General features: G+C 43.0%; 1 protein-coding gene across 3 annotated transcripts in view; it reads right to left on the reverse strand.

The window, feature by feature from the left end:
* LOC140211503 (uncharacterized) overlaps positions 1-23,267 on the reverse strand; it is a 211,065-nt gene extending 187,798 nt beyond the window's left edge. Inside the window, exons 1-2 of one of the 3 annotated variants that reach the window (XM_072281269.1) lie at positions 22,854-23,267; positions 19,901-20,062 (exon numbers count right to left, since the gene is read on the reverse strand). The gene's annotated coding sequence lies outside the window, so the exon portion shown is untranslated. Of the gene's footprint in view, positions 1-19,900; positions 20,063-21,095; positions 21,119-22,365; positions 22,454-22,853 lie in introns of those variants that run through there. The other 2 variants (XM_072281270.1, XM_072281271.1) reach the window with 2 other exon arrangements.
* Positions 23,268-23,674: the final 407 nt, after the last annotated feature.

Raw genomic sequence — 23,674 nt, forward strand, 5'->3', positions numbered from 1 at the left:
TGGCATAGGGGGGCGGGGGGGGGGAACTACTGCACAAAACTGAAATAACTTCCAGAAACTTGTAAAATTAGTCAGCTCCGTTATGGGTACCAGTCTCCGTAGTATCCAAGACATCTTCAAGAAGTGGTGCCTTAGGAAGATAATGCCCGTCATGAAGGATCCCTACCACCCTCTCTTCACACTGTTACCATTGGAATGGATGTACAGAAGCCTGAAGGCACACATTCAGAGGTTCAGGAACCGCTTTGCCCTCAGTCAGCAGATATCTAAATGGGCATTGATCTATTTGATAGACATATACATACTTAACGTAACAGTTTTTTCCTCTAAATTTAATTATCATGTATTTCATTGTACTATTGCTGTAAAGTTAACAAATTTCATGACATGTGCAAGTGATATCAAACCTGATTCCGATTTAAGATATCAAAGGAGTCCAAATGTGGGAACGTGAAATCTAACTTAGCAAATCTTTTATTGAATAGTTGAACTGTATGGGAAGATCTCAATTTCTGCTTCAGGTTTACATTCAGCTGAATTCACAAGTGCAATTTGCCCACAAATTAGGGAATTTGATTAGGTGATGATAGAATTCCCAGGAATTGTTTACACTCTCCAAACAGTGGCTGGTAACACCTCATAATGCCAGCACAGTAACGTGAAAGGTGGCACAGGAGCAGAAGGGCGACACAGTAGCGTTAACACTTTACGGTGCCAGAGATCATGGATCAGTTTCCACCACTGCCTGTAAGGAGCTTCTATGTTCTCCCCGTGACTGTGTGGGTTTCCTCTGGGTGTTCCGGTTTCGCCCCGCAGTCAAAGACAGACTGGATAGAGTTAGTAAGCTGTGGGCTGGCCATGTTGGCACTTGCCGGCTGCCCTCAGCACATCTTCTGTGTTGGTTGTTGATGCAAATGACGCCTTTCTCTGTAGGTTTTGATGATTCAATAATGTACAACACATGTGACAAATATATCTAATCTTGTCTATTGAAGGCTCTCAACTCAAAATGACAACTGTTTATTCCTCTCCATAGATGCAGTCTGATCTGCAGAGTTCCTCCAGCATTTTGTGTCTGCTGCTCAAGATCCGGCCTCTGCAGAATCTCTTGCATTTGTAATGTTATCTAATGTTAAAACGTACAAATGTGTAACCTGATCAGATATGATAGTGAGGCATTCAGGGAGATAGAAGGATTACTGACTGCTTCCCTTCCTAGAAGTGACATTCCAATTTCTTATTATTTTGATTTTATTATCAATCAGAATCAACTGCTACTCAGGTGCACTGTGTATCAGTGCACAAGGACAATGAGTTCCCCATTCCCTAGTCTATACAAAACTCAATTTAATCCAATACCCAGTCTGCAAAAAATGTCTTGGAATTCTCCATAAGGCAAGAAATAAAGTTACTGGTGACATTTGATGGTACATTATACCTAGTTCTATAGTTTTCTCTGGGTCTAGAGGCAGAGCCAGTAGATACTCTTGAGCATGGGCCAAGATTACAGGTCACCTCATTACAGGAAGGATGTGGATACTATAGAGAGAGTGCTGAGGAGATTTCCAAGGATGTTGCCTCGATTGGGGAGCATGCCTTATGATAATAGGTTGAGTGAACTTGGCCTTTTCTCCTTGGAACGACGGAGGACCTTGACCTGACAGAGGTGTATAAGATGAGAAGCATTGATCTTGTGGATAGCCACTGACTTTTTCCCCAGGGCTGAAATGACTAACGCGAAGGGGCATAGTGCTTGGAAGTAGGTACAAGGGGTTGTCAGAGGTAAGTTTTTCACACAAAAGAGTGGTGGGTGTGTGGAATGCAATGCCAGTGAAGGTGGTAGAGGTGGATGCAATAGGGTAATTTAAGAGACTCTTAGATGGGTACACAGCACTTGAAAAATAGAGGGCTATATGATAGGGAAATTCTAGGCAGCTTCTAGAGTAGGTTGCCTGGTCGGCACAACATTGTGGACCGAAGGTCCTGTAATGTGCTGTAGATTTTCTATGTTTCTATATTTCTAAGATGGCTGAAGCTTTTTAGTCTACAGGAGCCATCAGGAAGCAGCTAGGGCAGCACGACAGCGCAGCAGTTAGCACAACACCAGTGACCAAAGTCATCAGTCAGGGTTTACTTCCCACCCCTGTCTGCGAGATCATCCGTTCTCCCCGTGACTGTGTGGGATTCCTCCGGATGCTCCAGCTCCCTCTCAAATTCCAAAGAGTTGGTGAGTTGTGAGGATACTACATTGGTGGAGAAAGCATGGTGACACTTGCGGGCTGCCCCCAGCACAATTCCTGGACTGTGTTGGTCATTGACGCAAGGAAAGCATTTCTCTGGACATTTTGACACATTGATGTATATGTGATAGATAAAACTAATCTAACCCAAGTCAAATCTAAACACAAACTCAAGCGGCATAGACAACCTCAAAATCTATTCAAAGTTTTGATTTCATTGTTTGCATTGTGAAGCATCTTGAACCATATACAGGGATGGAGATTGGAGGCCCATTGTCTGAGAGTCAGAATATCCATGACCAGGGACCGGAGATTGGAGGCCCGGTGGCCACCTGTCCTGGGTTGTAGGCCAGTCTCTGTATGTGAGTGGGTGGACTGGGAGGGAAGGAGGGTTATGACCAAAGAAGAAAAAAATCTGGAGTTGCTTAGCACTTTAGCGCAAGCGTATTTATTAGGTGCATCAAAATCAAACTTACAAAAATTAACGAAGGTAGTGAAAAGGAACTGCCAATATTTACAACAAGGTATCTACCAAAAAACACAATAACAGCTCCATACTTGTCCAGTGTGAACTTTTGGCTGTTCTGATCTCTCTCTCTCTCCCTCTCTGAGGGCAGATAGGCACCAGGATAGACCATCTTTAATTACCCATGAAGTTAACAAGACTACACATGAATTACAATATAAGGCACCCCACAATATAGTTGCATTCATATTACAAGATAAAAAGAATCTACTTTAAATACAGTATACAAAATATACACATTGGCACATCCCCTTTACTAAAGAAATGGAATATTCTGTCGTGTATGGCGGGAAAGACACCATAAAGCCTACCTGAGAGCATCAGCTCGATTTAAAACCCATTCTAAGAATATACTGGGGAAGTGTATGCACTCAACACCGCAACAGCAGAATGACAATTGTGCATGTGCATAGGGAGTGTGTTTACTGAGTGCTCCCCATCACAGAGGGAAAGGGGCTTCTTTTGCTCTTGTCGTTGCTTATGTTATTCTGCTAAGCTTAGCATTGGGTGTATGCTGTGTTGGCATGACAACACTTACAGGCCATGAGCACCCCCCCCAAAAAAACTGTTTCAACATGCAGGTGCTACATGAATCTGAATCTATGCTGCAAGTCACGGGAACATTTTCTTGATCCTCATTTTCATCATGAAATATGGGTTCAACATCCTATCCTGACAACTTGTAATCACCTTTATTTTATTCATTGATTGATTGAGATAGAGCATGGAATAGGCACTCTCGGGCCTTCAAGCTGTGCCACCCAGATTTAATCCTTGCCTAATCACAAGACACTTTGCAATGACCAATTAACCAACCCACCGATAGGTTCTTGGACCGTGGGAGGAGTAAACCCACACGTTCACAGGGAGAACGTACGAAATCCTTACAGGCAGTGGCACAGATTGAACCCGCATCTTACAACAGGCACTGCAATAGTATTATGCTAACCACTGTCCACAACCCTGTTCCATTTCTCATCTCCTTTCCTCTGACCTACCTCCCACAATACCAACTCCATACCCACTGACCCAGGCAGTAGCCACCTAATAGCACACATCCTTAGACCACAACCCTCCAAAGGCGACATGGCTCTGTAATTCTCTCCCCCTCCCCAACACCCCTAGGGCTCACTCCCCACAGAGCTTCACGCTCTACTGAGTCACTGCCTACCCTCAACCTCCGAGTCACTTTACAACCATTAGGCTCCTGAACGGGCGAGGTTAACTTCACTTCCCACAACTTTGAACTGATCTCATGACATACAGACTCAGTTTCAAGACCTCTATAATTCATGTTCTCAGTATTTTTTTTCTCATTTGCACAATTTGTCTTCTTCTGCACATTGGTCGTTTGTCAGTCTTAGTCCAGTACATAGAACAACACAGCACAGGAACCGCCTAAAAAATAAATTTAAAAAAATCCAAAAACTAATCCCTCCTATCTACACAATGTCCATATCCCTCCATCTTCCTCATATTTAGGTGCCCATCTGAACGTCTCTTAAAAGCCTGTAACGTATTTGTCTCTATTGCCACACCAGACAGAGCATTCTAGGCATCCACCACTCTCTGAGTAAAAATCTTACCCCTCTCACCCCCTTTGAAACTATCCCCTCTCACCTTCAATGCATGCCCTCTTGGTATTAGACATTTCTACAATGGGGAAAGGATACTGCTTCTCAATCTTATAAATCTCTAATAGATCTCCCCTTAGCCTTCACCACTCCAAAGTCTATGTATAGTTTTTCATAAATTCCACTGCTTTTTTATTTTCCTGTAAACACCTCAAGGTAATATATGGTAACTTGTGTATTTTGATAATAAATTTTACTTTGACTCTTAGACCTAGAGTGAACCTCTCAATCATGACCCCCTCTTACTCAAAATCTTCCATGTCGAACCTCAGTACTGCAGTCCTCAGTACAGTTGTAGACTCTGCAGTGTTTGCAATGGGGCAGTGGCCAAAGTTGTCATAGGTTCATTGTAGAGTCATTGTACAGGATAGAAGGCTATTTCTTAGCCAAACAATTTTAATTTTATAGAAATGTTTTCTCTTCTCATGTAAATATACTAATAACATAACCAGTTAGCTATTAAATAAAATAATGAACACATTCATCTAAATCTAACAGTGAATTGATGGACTGGGCTGTAAGTAATGGATACGGACTAGTCTATCACAAGAAAATCCCTCCTCAGCATTGAACACATCCACACAAAAACGCTGTCACAGGAAAGCAGCTTCCATCATCAGGGACCCCCGCCACCCAGGCCATGCTCTTTTCTCACTGCTGCCATCAGGAAAAAGGTACAGGAGCTTCAGGACTCACACCACCAGGCTCAGGAATCGTTACCCCTCAACCAGCAAGCTCTTGAACCAAAGGGGATAACTTCACTCAATTTCACTTGCCACATCATTGAGATGTTCCCACATCCTATCGACTCACTTTCAAGAGTTCTCTATCTCACGTTCCCGATATTTATTGCTTATTTATTATTTCTTTATTTTTGTATTTGAACAGTTTATTGTATTTTGAACACTGGTTGAATGCCCAAGTTGATGCAGTCTTTCATTGATTCTATAATGGTTATTTTTCTATTATGGATTTATTGAGTATGCCAGCAAGAAGATAAAACTCAGAGTTGTAATGTCCACATCACACCATTTGTACCAGCAGGCCAACCTCCAGAGCACCATATAACATCAAAAGATGGAAGCATTCTGCAGGTTGCTCGGGATTGGAAAATGGATGTGGACTTGGAAAAAATGCTTGTGTTTCCCCCAGACGTTACAGCTACAACACTCTGGCCAGACATGGTCCTGTGGTCTACAACAGCCAAGCTGGCATATGTTGTGGAATTGACAGTACCATGGAAAGATGGAGTCAAAGAAGCTTATGAGAGGAAAAAGACCAAGTACTCTGAACTGGCAACTGAAGCTGCCCAGAATGGCTGGAAGACCAAGATTTTCCCTGTAGAAGTGGGATGCAGGGGATTCCTTGCTACATCTACGACCAGTCTATTGAAGAAGATGGGGGTGAGGGGTCATTCCCTCCAACAAGCAAATTGTCAAATGCAGCAGAAGAAAGCAGCAATTGGATTTGGATTAAAAGGAAAGACAACAACTGGGCTGCAAGATGAAGACAGGAGGGTATGGAACTGAGGGGGGTGTACCTGGGACGCCAGGTAGCACCGTTGAGCCCTCTGGAGACATCATGGGCTTATCAACGAAACATCAAAGGAGGAGGGTGCCCACCTGATGACCCCGATAACGTACCTACCCTCCCTCCTTGTCACCACTCCAAGCCCACTGCCAACATCGAGAGTGCCGACTTACCATAGGGATTGAAACATCAAGTCCAGTAGCTCTACTGTACTTTGATAACAAATTTTACTTTGAACTTTGAAAAAGATAACTGTGACATTTGCTGTGGGCTTTCTATAAACCACACAGTCCTCCTTGTTTTCCATTCACGTGCCTCTCAAAGAGTCTCTTAAGTGTCCCTAAAGTATCTGCCTTTGCCTCCACCCATCACGCCATGTTCCACACATCCATCAGTTTCTGTGTAAAAAAAACTCCCTCTAACATCCCCCTATACATTCTTCCATCACCAAACGCTCTAAAAGTGAAAAGAACAGCTGTGATATAGCCTGCGGGCTTTCTATAAACCTCAGAAACCACATCCTATAGGTCAGACACACCAGATTACTGGACTATTTCACTTCTGATTATTAAACCAAGCTTCTGACACTAACAATTTGAATTTGTTATTGCCTTTGATGTGGCAAAAGTTCTCAATGTTCTTGAGAATCTCGGATTAAATATTAGCTTTATTTGTCACATGTACATTGAAGCATTGAAAAATGCAGTCAAATACATCGTTTGCGTCAAAGACCAAGGATGTGCTGGGGGCAGTCCATAAGTGACACCATGCTTCCAGCGCCAAAATGGCACGTCCACAGCTTACTAAACCTAACCCCCTACATCTTTAGAACATGGATGGAAACCAGAGCAGCCAAAGAAAACCCACTCAGGGAGAACGTACAAACTCCTTACAGGCAGCGGCGGGAATTGAACTGGCATCGCTGCCCCTGTAAAGTATTATGCTAACCACTATGCTGCTGTGCCTTCCTCTAATTATTAGGCCCAGCTGAAGGAGAGATGTTGGGTCAGGCAGATCACAGCAAAGTATTCTGAGCTCTCCATCACCGCGTACAAATACAGGGCCCCAAACATGGAAGTCCAGGCAGCAAGCCAGCACACTGGTAGGGCAGTGCTCTCTAGACGGGGGTGCCATACTTCACAACAAAACCTGCCTCCTCTGACTGATTCAAAGCCGAGCAGGGAACTTATCCCAACAACCACTGCCCAAAGTTTATCTCTCAAACATCACCAAAACAAATATTCTGCTCAGGATCACTTTGCGCTGTGTCAGAATCTCATTACATTACCACATTCACTGCATTTAGAACATAGAACTGTACAGCACAGTACAGGCCTGACAAAGTTGTGCCAGTCTTTGAACCTACTCCAAGATCAATCTAACCCTTCCCACTCACATAGTCCTCCATTTTCCTGTTATTCCTGAGCCTAAGGATCTCTTACATGCCTCTATCACCGCCTCTGGCAGGGCGTACCACGCACTTACTTCAGGGCTTTTTGGGGTTAGAACATTCAGCAAATAACTTCATCAAGTAACTTCAGCCACCAATCTGCAAAGCTGTAAATGGACCGTAGATTAAATTCAAAATGCAGTTCTGAACAATGGGTTCCCAAGAGCCATGAACCACGGTTAATTGGAACACCAGAAAGTGCTGATTTATATTCATTTGGTTGTCTGTTGTGGGTGCAAAGAGGGAGATGTGAAGTTTGTGTGTAGTTCAAAGGAAACATTGTGGATGCATTGTAAATACAGAATTGTCCTGATCTGTCCTTTAATCTTTAGCATATAAAATGTCATGTAGAGTTGGGTCAAGCAGGCATCTTCCTCTGTAAGGGTCTCAATATGTCTGCTGTGTCTCACTTTGTCAAATAAAGAGACTACTTAATACATACCAGCTACTTCTCTCTGGTGACTTTGTTCATGCAACAACACTTATCACTCCCTGTGTTCAAAAAAATTACCTCTGACATCCCCCTATACTTTCCTCTAATCACTACCTTAAAGTTCTGTCCTCCCATATCAGCCATTTCCGCCCCAAGAATGAAAGTCTCTGGCTATCTACTTGATTTATTCCTCTTATCATCTTGTACACCTCTATCAAGTCACCTCTCATCTTCCTTCATTCATAGAACATAGAAACCTACAGCTCATTACAGGCTCTTCGGCCCACAATGTTGTGCCAGCCAGGTATCCTACTCCAGAAATTCCTAGAATTACCCAAAGAGAAAATCCCTAGCTCGCTCATTTTGTCCTCATAAGACAGACTCTCAAATCCAGTCAGCATCCTAGTAAATCTATCAAGTCACCTCTCATCCACCTTCACTCCAAGGTGAAAAGCCTATTCTCATAAAACATGCTCTCTAATCCAGGCAGCATCTAGGTAATTCTCTTTCAAGTCAGCTCTCATCCTCCTTTGCCTCACTTCAACTCGAACTTCACTGCTTAGTGGCATAAGGAGGTCAGGGCTCTAACAAGGGCAAAAGGTGACAGGGAAAGGAGACTTGATAAGAGTCAATCATTCCACTGGAATAAAGGAAAAGTGCTGATTGGAATGAAAGAAACAAAAGATTTCCAGCTCCTGGGATGGTGATTAAAAGAAACGAGAGTGGCAAAATTCCCTCAATAATAAATAGTCCATCTTCCTACAAGATGATGGCATGCTCGGATGTAGCAGCCTCTCCGGGTCTAACCAAAGGTGCATTATCTTTTTTTTTAAAAAAACATCTTTTTTATGATCTCCGGACACTTCTGGATATTATGAACTTCAAGTACAGCGGAGGAGTTGGAGGAGATGACTTGGTGCAGACCAGGTTGCTGTCTGCTACGGAAAGGCGTCTGAGTTGGTGCATAATGGCAGTGTGCAGTCTAAAGGCAAGTGATTGTCTTGGATGCCTTCTTTATGATCTCAAGACCCTGTTAGACATTGGGAACGTAGAATACTGTAGAAGTCTGGTTTGCTGGTTTACTGGAGTGACCGACGGCAGAGAAGTTGCGTGGCCTTGGTTGTAGCAGGGATTAGGCCATGTGCTGTGGGGTCAGCTGCCCAGGCGAGGAGATGAGATGCCAGAGACAGTATGGTGCAGCATCCATGCTGGGTTGGGGGGCAAGCCCCTCATGTCAGTGCTGCTTTCCAGTGTTTGCTCAGTGGAAGGCAAGCCGGATTATGTTCTTCTGCAGACTGTGGCAGCCTTTCTCTTGTTGACGATATCCATGTACCATCAATCTACAGCACATGACATTCAGGGACTTAGGCTATATTATACTTTTTTGTGTGGCTGTATGTTGACTGCTATCTTACACGTACTACGAGTGCCTTGTGCCGTTAACAATTGTTGGTACTGTGTTTAGCACCTTGGTCCCAGTGAAACACGGTTTCATTTGGCTGTATCCATTGGTATTCACATATGAAAGAAGGACAACTAAACTTGAACTTGAAGATATTGGAAATTCTGAACAAACCTTCTATAGGACATTAGCATTTCTATTGGGAACAAGCCACTGACTAGTACAGGTTTCAAAACAAATAGAATTAGATGGTTTATTATTGTAATATACAGTCAGGTACATTGAAAAACTTGCCTTGCATGCAATGTGTTGGGGTGTGATGGATATATGCTTCCTGACCCAGGGGGCTTCTTGTTTTTTTGCCAAGCTTAGCTTTCTAAACACAGCAGCTGGCGCTTGTAAAAGTCAAACAGTTGTAAGTTAAACTTCTAATTAATATTCTTTGTTTAACTTCTGGTCATAAACAGGAATCAGTTTTCAGTTTGTAATGCAATTGAAAAGCAGTAATCAACTTGAAGTAGAAAAAAAGTTTTGCAAACAAACACTGCTTATAGCACAGGATGCCGGCCATAGCACCTGCTTTATTGCTGAAGAGGTGCAGTATAAGACAATGGATTATTTAAATGAACTGTTTCAGAATAATTTAAGGATCTATTAATACATGATCTATTAATAAGCTGAAAGGTTTATGTACTTAGGGAAGTTATCTTCATTGCATTAATTGTGGGTACCTGGGTATCTCCAAGAAGGTTTTAGACTATTTATAATAAAAGGTGCCTGAAATAATATCATATGTGTGAGGTCACCCAAGTAGCAAAGAAACAGTATAAATGTAGAGAGTTCAGGCTTTTTAGGAATGGGGTAAACAACATCAAGTAGTGTGAAAGAAACACAGGGTGAACTAGAATCCATTTTTCTGCCTTTGATTTCTGCACTGGATGACTGGTTTACTTGCATTGTTGGTATGTCATTTTAGCTTATAGGAACAGTACCTGTGTTTTGGAAATCCTTTGTTTTAGGAATGGTTTGTAATTTGTAAATCTTTTTTGAGACAAAATCCTCTGAATTTTAAATGTTTTAAGAATATTGTTTGGATTTAAATGTGTATCATTTAAAATAATGAACTCTGTTTTAAACTATTTTGTTAGCTGTAAGTATCTTCCCCGGGGGGGGGGGGGGGGGGGGGGGGAAGAGATCCCACCACTCAAGCAGTGGGTAGTAGAAGCTAAACCTTCCTGTGGAGAATAAATAGGGATGTGAATTAGTCTTTGAAGATTGGATAGTTAGAGTCTTCCTTTACAGAGGGTACCATAGCTACTTATATTGGGTAGGACTTTTAAGGTCTTCATCTGAGTTTCAAACTTAGTAGTCAGCAAACCCAATTCCGTCACAGAGGTAGTACAAGCTAGAAGAATAACAGAATGCAGAATGAAGTGTAAAAGCTGTGGAGAATGTGAAGAAGAAAAACAATAAGTTGCCAGATCATAACAAGGTAGACAGTCCATCTCATCATACCAGGGAACTATGTTATAGTCTTACAAGAGCAGAGTAGATGCTCTCCATGGCAACACGCACAAAATGCTGGAGGAACTCAGCAAGTCTGGCAGCATCTACGGAAAAGGGTAAAAAGTCAACGTTTCAGGTCGAGATCCTTCATCAGGATAGGAAAGGAAGGGGGGAAGGGGAGGAAGTACAAGGTGGCAGATTCTCTTCTTACCTGCCCATCCCCTCCCTCTGATGCTCAATTCCCCTTCTCTTTCTTCCATTGTCCTCTGTCCTCTCCTGCCAGATTCCCCCTTCTCTAGCCCTTCATGTCTTTCACCAATCAACTTCCCAGCTCTTTACTTCACCCCCCCCCCCACCTGGTTTCACCCATCACCTACCACTTTATTCTGTAGATGATCATTTCCCTGAAGAAAACATGGTGATCATTGCAATAAAGTACTGGAAATTAGTTTTTAATGCAACTGATAATCTTTTAATTACTTACATTATTTGTGTTCGGCATGCTTTTCTTAATGTGACCTTATATTAAATAGAATATTCTAATTATCATGCATATTACAAAGATATTTTGGTTAAAAAAACAACCATTTAAAGATTAAATGATTTTATTTATATTTTAATTTATTATTTATTTGTTATTATTGGAAAACAGCATGGAATAGCCCCTTCTGTCCCTTCGAGTTGCATCACCTAACCATCACCTGATTTAACCTTAGCCTAATCGTAGGATAACTTAGTGATCAACTGATATGTCTTTAGAATATAGGAAATATATATATCCCTGAGTATTTTGCACATTACCATATGACATTAATGAACAATAACTGCAAGATGTGCAGCCAGCTACCTCTTGTAGTTTTAATGGTACTTTACTAGCTGTTGATACACAGGGCTTCAAAGGTTTAAAGCTTGGAGCCCAGCAGGGTGCTATGGTAGCATGTGGAGCTGTCCTTACAGTTGTCTGGCACACACCACTTGACAAGTCTCCAGCTGTCATTTCAGTTAGGAAAGAGAAAAATCACTGAGACTGGAAATGGAAAAAATATGGGAACACATTGAATAGCCAAAGCCAAGACTCATTTTACTTCTCTGGAAAGTTTAAACACTTTTCCATTGCGTAAAATATACAATAATATAGAAGTATCTAGTGACTGATGAAGCTGATGGATATGGGATCATAGGGTTCACAAAAGTCTAGTGTACAAAGTACTTTGAGTTGATTTGTCAATAAGATCAAGCATAAAATAAATGTTCTCTTTATCTTTCTGTACCTATATTTTATATCTAAAATCTCCACGTGGCAAGTTGCAGCTGTCAACTGAACTGTTCAAGAAATAATCACAGGACCATTGTACCATCATGCCATTCATTGAAAGAGACTATTCTGCCTATCAGTTCCACACAGATTGTTCATATGGCATTCCAGTCCATCCTGGGCCCCCCTCCCACATTTTTCTATACGACCCTGTAAAGTGTACAAAACATAATGGATACCACCCAGTCCATCACAGGCAAAACCCTCCCCACCACTTACACAGAGCGCTGCCACAAGAAAGCAGCATCCATCATCAAAGATGCCCACCATCCAGGCCAGCCACCATCACTGCTGTCTTTGGGAAGGGGGAAAATGGAGCCTTAGGTCCCAAGCAACCAGATTCAGAAACAGTCAGGCTCCTGAGCCAGTGTGGATAACTCATTCACCTCAACACTGAACTGATCTCACTGCTTACAGAACCACTTTCATTGACACTACCAACTCATGCTCTCATTTATTATTTAGGCAATTTGTCTTATTTTGCATATTAGTTGTTTGTCAGTCTTTATCTATGCATAATTTTTCATAAATTCTAGCACAATCATTGCTGATTTGTTTGACACAAGCAACACATTTCACTGTTTCAATGTACATGTGACAACTAAGGTTAATCCAGAGGCAAGATCTTAACTGAAATGGCAACTGAGCAATTTGAGTTGATTAAGTTTAAAGTTCCATGATCAAAGTAAATTTATCATCAAAATACATACAAGTCACCATATATTACCCTGAGATGTATTTTCTTCCAGGCATTCACAGTAAATACAAAAGAGACACAATAGAATCAATGAAAAACCACGCAAGATGATGGACAAAAAAAATGTTCAAAGGACAACAAACTGTGCAAGTACTGAAGGTATTACAAATACTAACATATTAAAAGTCTGCAATAAAAGCTAGCTACAATACTTCACAAACCTTCCAAACTTTTATAGAAGAACTACTTGGTCCACTAATTTTCTTATACCAACTTCACCAAATCTGCTCCAAAACCATGGGAAGAGAGCTTATCCTTAATTGCCTTTTAAGATGGTCTGAAAGCCCATTGGGTTGTACTAAGCCATTATAGACACATCAGCAACGTGGGATGGGATACCCTCATCTTAAAAAAATATATTAATCTCATGGATAATTCAATTCCTTTAGTATATTCAAAAGGGTAGATCCAGATTAAATCAGTCTTTGGACAGAAAAATAATGTTTCCTGATTCAACCAATGTGACCTGTCTCTAATTTCAGTAGCTTCTCACTAAAGAAGATACTTGATCATATATTAATCAATAAAAATCAATTAAGTTCCTTCAGGTTTGTAAACACTTCAGCTGGATCAAACTGGATTAGTCCTCATTGTCCTGAAGACAAGTTAATTGTATCAAGTTAAGGCAATCTTTCCTTGCAACTTTAACTCTTTAAGCCTCGGTATCATTCTGAACTTCTGCTCACCTGACATTTGAAAGCCATATAACTATCTCAGGTCACATTGTCTGAATATAATTGAATGAATATCAAAATTGAGTGAATTAAGTGTTCTGCAGTTATTTGTTCCAAACCAAGTATGAGATGGTACAGTTGCATACCAGTCAGAGTATCACTTTTCAGCACCAGGTGATCGCCAATCGGGGTTCAATTCCCACTTCTGCCTGTAAGGAGTTTGTAACATTCTCCTTGTGGCTGCGTGGATTTCCTCCATGTGGTCCAGTTTCCTCCCACATTCCAGAGATGTACAGGTTCTGGTTGGTTAGTTGTGGCATGCTACGTTGACGCTGGAAGTGAGCCAACACTTGTGGGCCACCTAGCACAATCGCCACTGATTTGATCTGCCGCAAGCAGCGCATTTCACTCTGTTTTGATGTCTCTATTTTGCACTACCCATCATGCCACTGGCGTTTAGGGTAGCAATGGAGGTTCTCCATCTCTGGTGGTGCTCTGAATCTAAATTAGCCTAACAGCAGAAGAAAATAAAATCTTGGCTTATAGTGTATGAGTAATTGGAACCTTGGAATAGAAGTTTGGCACATTGAAAGGAATATTCCACAATTTCATCATGTGTAGATTTGTGACAGAAGCTTACGAATGATTCCGATAGCAAATTTACATTCTCACATCATTAATCTCTTCGGATTTTGTATCTCCCTTCCTCTCCAGAACTGTTGGTATGTGCTTGCAGCGTAAGTGTCCTTAACAGCTTTCATCGATTACAGTACAATTCCACCAAATTAAATGTTTGAAGTTCAAAATTAAATTTATTATCAAAGTACATATGTTGCCATATACAATCATGAGAGGTTCCTTAAGGTTGTTATAGCCAGGTGTGGTAGTGGGGAATAAGCTCTCACTACCTATTACAGTAAATGCTCCCAAAGGCGTGCACCTCAAATAACCTCTGACAACCAAGTCCAGCTCCTGGCCCAACAGAACCGTTTCTACTGACAAGAGAAGGGGCAAAGGTGGATTACTGATGCCTTAAAACCAGTCGCTTCAGGCAGATGGGGCTCGCCAGCCGTGGTTGGCAGCTCATCCAGGACAGGGAAAACTCCGATCTCAAACTCCACTGCCTTGCGGCTTTCCCACACACGGGAAAGGCTTCAGGAGTAGACCCCAAGGGAAAAATCCGGAGCTGGAGTCCTACACTGTGCTCAATGTTGACTGGCAACTCCTGAAATACTGCTGCTACCAAACTGTGTCGGTCTCTGCCATTCCTTTGGGTTCTTCAGATGCATGGAGAAGGGGAGCTTGCCACATGGGCAACAGCTTGCTCCCCATATCGTACCACCCAGGGTTGTGTATCTAGACAGCTAGGACACAGTATCTGTGGTCAACTCTGACAGACGGAGGCTTCACTCACTCACTCACATACAATCCTGAGATTAATGTACTTGTGGGCATACTCAATAAATCCATAATAGAGTAACTCTATTGTAATTAATGAAGTGTTGGCACGTTGCCAAGTGGTTAAGGCGTTCATCTACTGATTTGAAGATCGCTAGTTCGAGCCTCAGCTGAGGCAGCGTGTTGTGTCCTTGAGCAAGGCACTTAACCACACAGTGCTCTGCAACGACACTGGTGCCAAGCTGTATGGGTCCTAATACCCTTCCCTTGGCTAACATCGGTGGTGTGGAGAGGGGAGACTTGCAGCATGGGTAACTGCTGGTCCTCCATACAATCTTGCCCAGGCCTGCGCTCTGGAAACCTTCCAAGGCACAAATCCATGGTCTCATGAGACTAATGGATGCCTATTAATCAATGAAAGATTGCACAAACTTGATTGTTCAACCAGTGTACAAAAGACAACAAACTGTGCAAATACAGAAAGAAATAATAATAATAATAATAATAATAATAAATAAATGAGTAATAAATATCGGGAACATGAGATAAAGAGTCTTTGAAAGTGAGTCCATAGGTTGTGAGAATATTTCAATGATGGGTGAAGTTATCCCCTCTGGTTCAGGAGCCTGATGGTTGAGGGGAGTTGTTACACTTTACCCTATACTCTGTTACTGTTTTCCCTTGTATGACCTCCATGCACTGAGTAATGATTATTTCAGAATCAGAATCAGGTTTATTATCAGTAACATATGTTGTGAAACTTATTGTTTTACAGCAGCAGTACAGTGCAATACAGAAATTATAATAAATATATATATTAAAAAAATGTAGAGCAAAAGGGAGTAAAAATAGTGAGGTGGTGTTCATGCATTCACTGGCCATTCAGAAATCTGATGGCAGATGGGAAGAGGCTGTTCCTGAAATGTTGAGTGTGTGTCTTTCGGTTCCTTCACCTCCTCCCTGATGGTAGCGATGTAAACGGGGTGTGTTCTGGGTGTATTTAGAGATATAGCACAGTTAACAGGCCTTTCCAGCCCAACGAGCCCACACCACCCAATTACACCCACGTGACCAATTCACCTACTAACTCTTTAGAACGTGGGTGGAACCGGAGGAAACCCACGCGATCACGAGGAGGACGTATAAGCCCCTTACAGACAGCAATAAGAACCAAGCCCAGTTCACTGACACTGTCCGTAATGTTGCACTAACCACTACACCACCATGCTGCCTTTTGATCTGTATGAACAGTGCACAAGATAAATTTTTCACTGTACTTCTGTACATATGATAATAATAAACCAATTCCAGCTTTATGACTCTGAGACATCATCACAAGAGTAAAATTTCCATGAACCAGTTAGTAACCTGCAAACCATAATTACTAACACCCAAGTGACTAACCATAACCCATACATCTTTGGAATGCAGGAGGAAACCAGAGCACCCAAAGGGTCTCAACAGTCCTGGGGAGGATGTTCAACTCCTTACAGACAGTGGTGGGAATTGAAGTTCAATCCCTGGCACTGCAGCTGTTATACAACCAGGTGTACAGGTTTAACTAATAAATATACAGTATGTATACTGTAAACCTGTACACCTGCTCATTAATGCAAATATCTAATCAGCCAATCATGTGGCAGCAACTCAATGCATAAGAGCATGCAGACAGGGTCAAGAGGCTCAGTTGTTGTTCAGACTGAACATCAGAATGGGGAAGAAACGTGATCTCAGTGACTTTGACCGTGGAGTGATTATTGGTTTGAGTATCTCAGAAACTGCCGATCTCCTGAAATTCTCATGCACAGCAACCTCTAGAGTTTACAAAAAGTGGTGTGAAAATCAAAAAAACGTCCAATGAGCGGTAGTTCTGTGGGTGAAACAGCCTTGTTAAGAGAAAGGTTAGAGGAGAATGATCAGAATGGTTCAAGCTGACAGGAAGGTGACAGTAACTCAAATAACCACACCTTACAACAGTGGTGTGCAGAAGAGCATCTCTGAATGCACAACATGCAGATCGTTGAAGTGGATGGGCTACAACAGCACTCCTGTAGCTGCTTTATTATGTATAATCTCAATAAAGGCATGTGGAGATATATATATATATATACACGTGTGTGTGTGTCTGTGTGTGTATATATACATGTGTGTCTATGTGAGATGCCAGACAAAAACAAGTCACTTCCCAAAGTCAAAGCTGTTCACAATCAAAGTTGATTTTATTGTCATCTGCACAAGAAGCACGTATGTGCAAAGGAGCAATGAAAAACTTACATGCAGCAGCATTCCCAAGAAAAATATAAATCATACACACACAGAAGAAAGAACACTGATAAATATTTACTCTTCCCCAACAGAACTCTACAAACATGTGTCAAGTTAAAAGTGAATGAAACTAAAAAGAGATAAAAGTAAATCATAAGAATGTGACTCGTACCACAGAGCTGATGATTCTATTGGCCTCAAGCCCATCAGGTTTTGGTTAAACAATTATATGTGCACCGGCATTAAATAACTAAAGTTACAGAAGATCAATTCTGTTAAACTGAATCATGGGCTGGATTCAGCACAACCAGGAAGAGGTGAAGACAGCAGGTTCTTGTTATCTTTGTGCCTCCTTTATCATGATAGAAGGAGCTACTAATTATAGATGATCATGGAAACTTTTGGACGCACACCAATAAATCTGCGTGTAATCACAGACACAAAGGAAACCGCAGGTGCTGGGAATCTGGAGCAACACACACAGAATGCTGGAGGAACTCAGTCGGTCAGGCAGCATCTATGGATGGAAATGGACAGTCGATATTTCAGGCTGAGATCCTTCATCAGGACTGGAAAGAAAATAATGGAGATGGGCAATGTAAAAAGGTTGGGTGAGGTGAGGTGCAAGAGCTGGCAGGTGAGAGGAGGATCCAGGTGAGGGGTTGATAGGCAGGTGGGGTGAGTGGGAATGTTGTAAGAAGCTGGGAGGTGACAGGTACAAGAGGAAGGTGGAGCCTGATCAGGTAGGACAGTGAACCATGGAATAAAGAGGAGGTGAGGAGGGAAACCAGAAGGAGAAAGGTGTTGGTGACGGGCTGATGGGAGTCATTGGGTTAAGGGAAAACAAGGAGAGGGGGAGATGGAGACAGAGAAGTGTGGTTATCAGAAGCTGGAGAAACTGACGTTGATGCTGGCAGGCAAGAAAAGTTCAAAGTTCAAAATAAATGTTATTATCAGAGTACAATTGCAATTATGTGTTGGGCCTGAAGTGAAATATGAGGTGTTTTTTCTCAGATCTGCTGCGAACCTCAACTTGGCCATGCAGGACAGGTTATCATCACTCTTTATACCCTTTTAAAAATTGTCAAATGAATTAGCAGGAAGCTCTAAATGTGTTTGGCAACATTATGGCAATTAATAGGACATTCATTAGATTGCCACAAAATCCCCTGTGAATGAACATGACACACCCATTCCCCGGTGTGGTACTACCATCCAACACTGGTTCACGTTCAGCATTGACTACTCCTTCCACGAGATGCACTGCTGTAGAGTTCTCAGAGGACTGTCGCCTTGATCTGGTGGAAAGGCTGGTGAGCTCCTGAGATCCCAAGAATGATGCCATCTAGAGCATAGCTATCTGGTAGGGTCACACCTGGCAGGAAGATCAAGGAGGAGGTTCCAGACGAGGAGTGATCCATCCAAGACCTCAACGGCAAAGCTGGCGGGAGTTGACGACACATCACAACAGCAATGAATGTGGAGGAAGGCTGCAGCAGTGAGGGGTCCCCGGTCATTTTGCCCTCAGTGCCACTGGACCCTGACACCGATCTGTCAAGGACCATGTGTCTGAGCATCAGCCTCTGTACAATAAACAAAGTCACTCACATGCATTCTCCACTTACATGGCTCCCAGAGTGGCCTCTATAAGCACCTGAAGACCTACCAATAGACAACCTCTTAGAATATCATTCTCAACTCGAGTGATCACACTAATACTGCCCCTACAGAAATCCATAGTCTAGCACCTCCTATCTTGCACAGCAACTGTTCAACCGATCCATCTCAAAATAGACAAGGAGATAAACCATGAACACAAGAGATTCCGCAGATGCTGGAATTCCAGAGCAACACACGCAAAATGCTGGAGGAACTCGGCAGGTCAGACTGCATTTATGGAGAGGAATAAACCAACAGCCAGTCACAGTATTCATGCACAACGGCTGATCTCTAGCAATTAGCCATTAGGTTATTTGGAAGTAATCAACAACTTAATAAGACCATAAGACACAGATGCTGAGTTTGGCCATTCGGCCCATTGAGTCTGTTCTGCCATTCTATCAAGGCTGAATTATTATGCCTGATCCCCATACTCCTGTTTTCTCCCTCTAACCTTTGCTGCCCTGTCTAATCAAGAACCTTTCAATCTCCACTTTAAATACACTCAGTGACTTGGCCTCCACAGCAGTTGGTAAAATGAACTGCACAGATACATCACTGAAGAAATTGCTCCTCATCTCTGTTCTAAATGGGATGTCCATTAGATGGAAAATGCTGATAATTGAAGCGTTGTGCCTACGCGTTCAATGTTACTGGATATCAGGGCAAACGCACACAAAAAAGCTGGAGGAACTCAGCAGGTCAGGCAGCATCTGTGGAGGGGAAAACAGTCGACGTTTCTGGCTGACACTCTTCATCAGGATTGCTCCCAAGAACAGGAAAGCTTTTGGGTCGAAGACTTGACCATGAATGTTCAATAAAATGCAGTAATACTAACGGAACAAAGCGAGAGTGCGTTAAAATAAACCCGACCTTCACTACAGATGGAATGACGCTCGTGGTTTGTTTTAAGCAGCAGAGTGTTAATGGCAAGTGGAATCCCCAAGTGACCGCACACTCCTGTGTTACATACAGTTTTAAATATTCCTCAGCTCTTTCGCTTTAGGTGTACAATTACAATGGGTGTCCCCACTCAGATCTTTGCATTAAACGGTTCAGGCTGTGTCTATTTCACAGCTACATTTGTTATGTTCTGTCTGCAATGATTTACCTGAAAACAGATTCGGGACCGATTTTGGGATTTCTTCTTTGGTCACCGCCTACAGGGCGATTGCACGCCGGCTTCGAGCCGACTCTTTGCAGGGTGATCCTCTGGTTCCGCCAGTAGTTTTCTTCAAACGCTTAGCGTAGCCAACCGGATTAGCAAAACTGACTGAAAGAGACACAATTGATTGAAACGTTATCGATTAAGACCCACGGTGATGCGGAGTATTGTCAATCGTTCTCATTCATGGACGAAAGTAGCGTGTGTGTGTGTGTGTGTGTGTGTGTGTGTGTGTCTGTATGTGTGTGTGTGTCTGTATGTGTGTGTGTGTGTCTGTGCGTGTCTATGTGTGTCTATTTGTGTGTGTGTCTCTGTGTCTATGTGTGTGTGTGTGTGTGTGTGTGTGTGTGTTGGGGAAGAGGGCGGATGTTTCAATTCCCGCGGTTCGTTAACATCAAAGACTTTGCGGTAGCCGCTCAATTACATTTGATTCACCCCCTTCCCCCATATAACCAAACAGCAGGGCATTCTCCCCACGGTGCCAACGGCAATAGACACATCAGCTCAGTGCAGAGAATCCACCAACTCTCAGCTTTCCTTACCCTCACAACTTTTTTGCGTCACTTTTTCAGTAGAGTAAAATAATTGTATCTACCATTAAAGCATGCGCTAAACAGCAGCTGGTTAAGTCTGGTCTTTTGCGAACAGGCGCCAGGATATATATTTTTTTTAAGATGCAGTGATTCGGTATGAAAAAAGGTAGAAATGAGACTTCGGTTATTTCAGTGTCTAAGCCATTTGTTTTAATTTACAGACTGGGAGGGCACCACTCAATGTAGCGATCGTTGTTTGCAGATTGTCCACGAGAGGGCATCACAAGCCACCATAAACCCGCCCACCACAGTCCCTGGACTCGATCACACCGACTTATTAAAAGGCAGACACAGTCCTGACACACAGTACTCGTAGGGTCCAGCCCGGTTTAGACTCAGTGAATAGCACCGGGAGGGAAAACTTTTAGAAGGAATCCTGTGAGACTTCCAGTAACGAAGTTTGCACAAAGAAAATTAATGAGCCTCGCATATGCCGTGTTTCTTATTAAAAGTCCTGTCCATTGCTGCCTACAAGACGCTGTTGTGTGCTCTTTTAACGTTGATTTGCATTCTAATGGGAATTTTACCCGCTTTCGCTGATCACTCACCCCCAGTGCTGTCTAAGTGTCAGAAAGACATTGTTGCACAGAATGAGAGGCAGTGGAAGAGACTGGACACGCTTCTGATTATTATCACATTCCTCAGATATTAATACGCGCTGGGTTTCATCAGACGCACCGACACCCTATCCGGGAACAAGTGAACATCAGTACATATGCTGCAGGAGTAATGACGCTTTTCTCATCCTAACTGCAGTAACTTCCACCGCCAAACGCTGGCATTCATGGGTGATAAGCTTTCAATTGATTCTAACTCTTGCGACTGAATCACGTTTTCCTTTTTTCCCAACCTCCGGGTTTTGCTAATTATGCGTGGGCTCTTGTCTGGAAAAGTTTCCCGAGATAATGCTAAAGAACGTTTCATTGTATAACTTGATACCGTGCCCAGTATCCAGTTGTAATGGCACATTTAATGAGCCTTGGTAAAACTACATTGGATTCAAATTTAAGGGGTGGAGAGGGGGGGGGTCAAATAAATCCGCCCGGCGGTCTTTTGTTCACTGAACCGTTCTCCAATTTGAACTAAATTGATTTATTCCAAACGGATTTCACTTCCACATAATTTATTCTGGTTCTAATTTCCGTTGCCACCAGGAACCGCGTGTGCGCCAACAGAGATAGCTCTTTACCGAGATGAATTTAATACGGGTGCTTTATTCTCCAGTGCCTGTGAATCGGAGGCGTTTGGCCAAAGTTAAACAATGCAGTTGTAATGAAAGGGGGCATTTTGTCCGACCGCCAGAGTAGTTTGCTGGTTACTGTGAGGGTCTGTTCGACATCTCGGAAAACTTCTACCAAAGAGGGTTCTCTCCCCTGATTCGACATCCCCGCATCCATCACTGGCGTATTTGCATTTTCCTTCCCCTTCCCCAAGTGACTCGAACAGACCCGATGCTGTCTAGGAACTGTCCTCGCCTCTGCGTCTACCAGACCGCACAAGAAATGGATACACGCTGGAGCGCTGAACAATAGTTACCATCCATCTGGATTCATTCTAAGCTAATATTTTACTAACGGTGTATTAGCTTAGAAGGACTGTCCGTTGCACTGCCAGCAATTATTTCGTCCTCCAGTCGATTCCAGCACACTTGTGCACTGGAAATGACATTAAATAATCGTGAATCCTGAACAATAAATAACTAGGGCACTCGTTAAAGCCCCTGTGCATCCGCCCGCCTAAATCGCGCACACCACATACATACATGCAAACTTGTCCACCTATGCGCGAGTCTAATCATGCATCCACTCGCACACTCACCTCGTGTACTCGTACGTATTCGCACCGCATACATCAAATGCAGTTCCCCTCACACCCCATAAATCTATTCTTGCACATCGCCCTGCGCTTTGGAACGGAACACACTCAAAAGCGCGCGCGCGCACACACGGCCCACCTCCTCGCACACACACACACGCCCTCACACTCGGGTCCCCGCCGCACTCTGCACAATACACGCGCTCCTCACTTCCCCTCGTCCATGCTCACCGATTCCTTCTTTACCTTCGCAGCCCGACTCTTTCCTCCTGCCGTCCCTCTACCTACTCCCCCTTCCAATCCTTATCTCCAACACTCCCAGGCTTATCTTGTCATGCGCCTATTGTCAAACGCCCATTCAATTCCCATTATCAATTATACCGATTAATTTTCGATCGTACTAGATCACCAGCTAAAATTATCTTAACAGAAAATTCTGTTATACCGATATTCTGTTATAATGGGGTATTCTAACAGAGAATCGACCTTACCTCACAGATGTCGAGTACACGAGGCAGTCCTTATTAAACGTGATTTATAATCCCACAGCCAATATTGCGGTTGTTCCCGTAGAAACCAGTCGTTGGGAAGTCAGGGTCGAACTGAGTCCGGGCTCTTTCCCTGCGGCTCCTCGCCTTACCAGTGCTTAACCGTGGGCAGCCGCGTCTGCCCTCGGCCGGAGTACAGAAAAGAAGCGAAAATCTAAATTGCTGCAAGTTCAAATGCGGGATTTGACACCTATCATTATTCCGTCAGCATTACAGAGGAGGAGCCCTCACGACTTCGGGGCTGGGTTGCCGGAAAAAAAGGACATTTGAATCTCAGATGAATTACAAAGAGCCAATTGACGAAAAGACTCCCACTACCATATTTAACCCTTAAAAGGACATTGTCTGCGAGATAAAGTCTGTTGTTTCTTAAACCGCTGAGCCACTAGAGATCTCTTTGATATATCCGATCTCTAATGAACTGCATCTGGCCGGTCGCTTCCTCAGAGATGTGCTTTAAATGAATGGGGTAGAGAAGGCACCGTTTGTAGCCATTGGTGGTATGTGACAAGGGTGACTGCCCGCAAATAGCTGAGAGTACAGGTAACACAGGATTCAGTTCCTATTTCTTGGCTTCACTCAGCGCCCTGTGTGGGTTAATGAACAGCCTCTCACAGCCCCCGCCTCTGACTCTCATCTCGTTCAAAGGAACCGGTGGTTCCCTGCAGGTACCCAGAGGGCAGAAGGGGACTTGTCGGGTCACTGTCAAACAGTTGGCTTGGCGTGTCCGAACTAACCAGTCCCACTTTAATACTGAGCGGTAG

This window comes from Mobula birostris, chromosome 17 (assembly GCF_030028105.1).
Source record: "Mobula birostris isolate sMobBir1 chromosome 17, sMobBir1.hap1, whole genome shotgun sequence".
NCBI classification, from domain to species: domain Eukaryota; kingdom Metazoa; phylum Chordata; class Chondrichthyes; order Myliobatiformes; family Myliobatidae; genus Mobula; species Mobula birostris.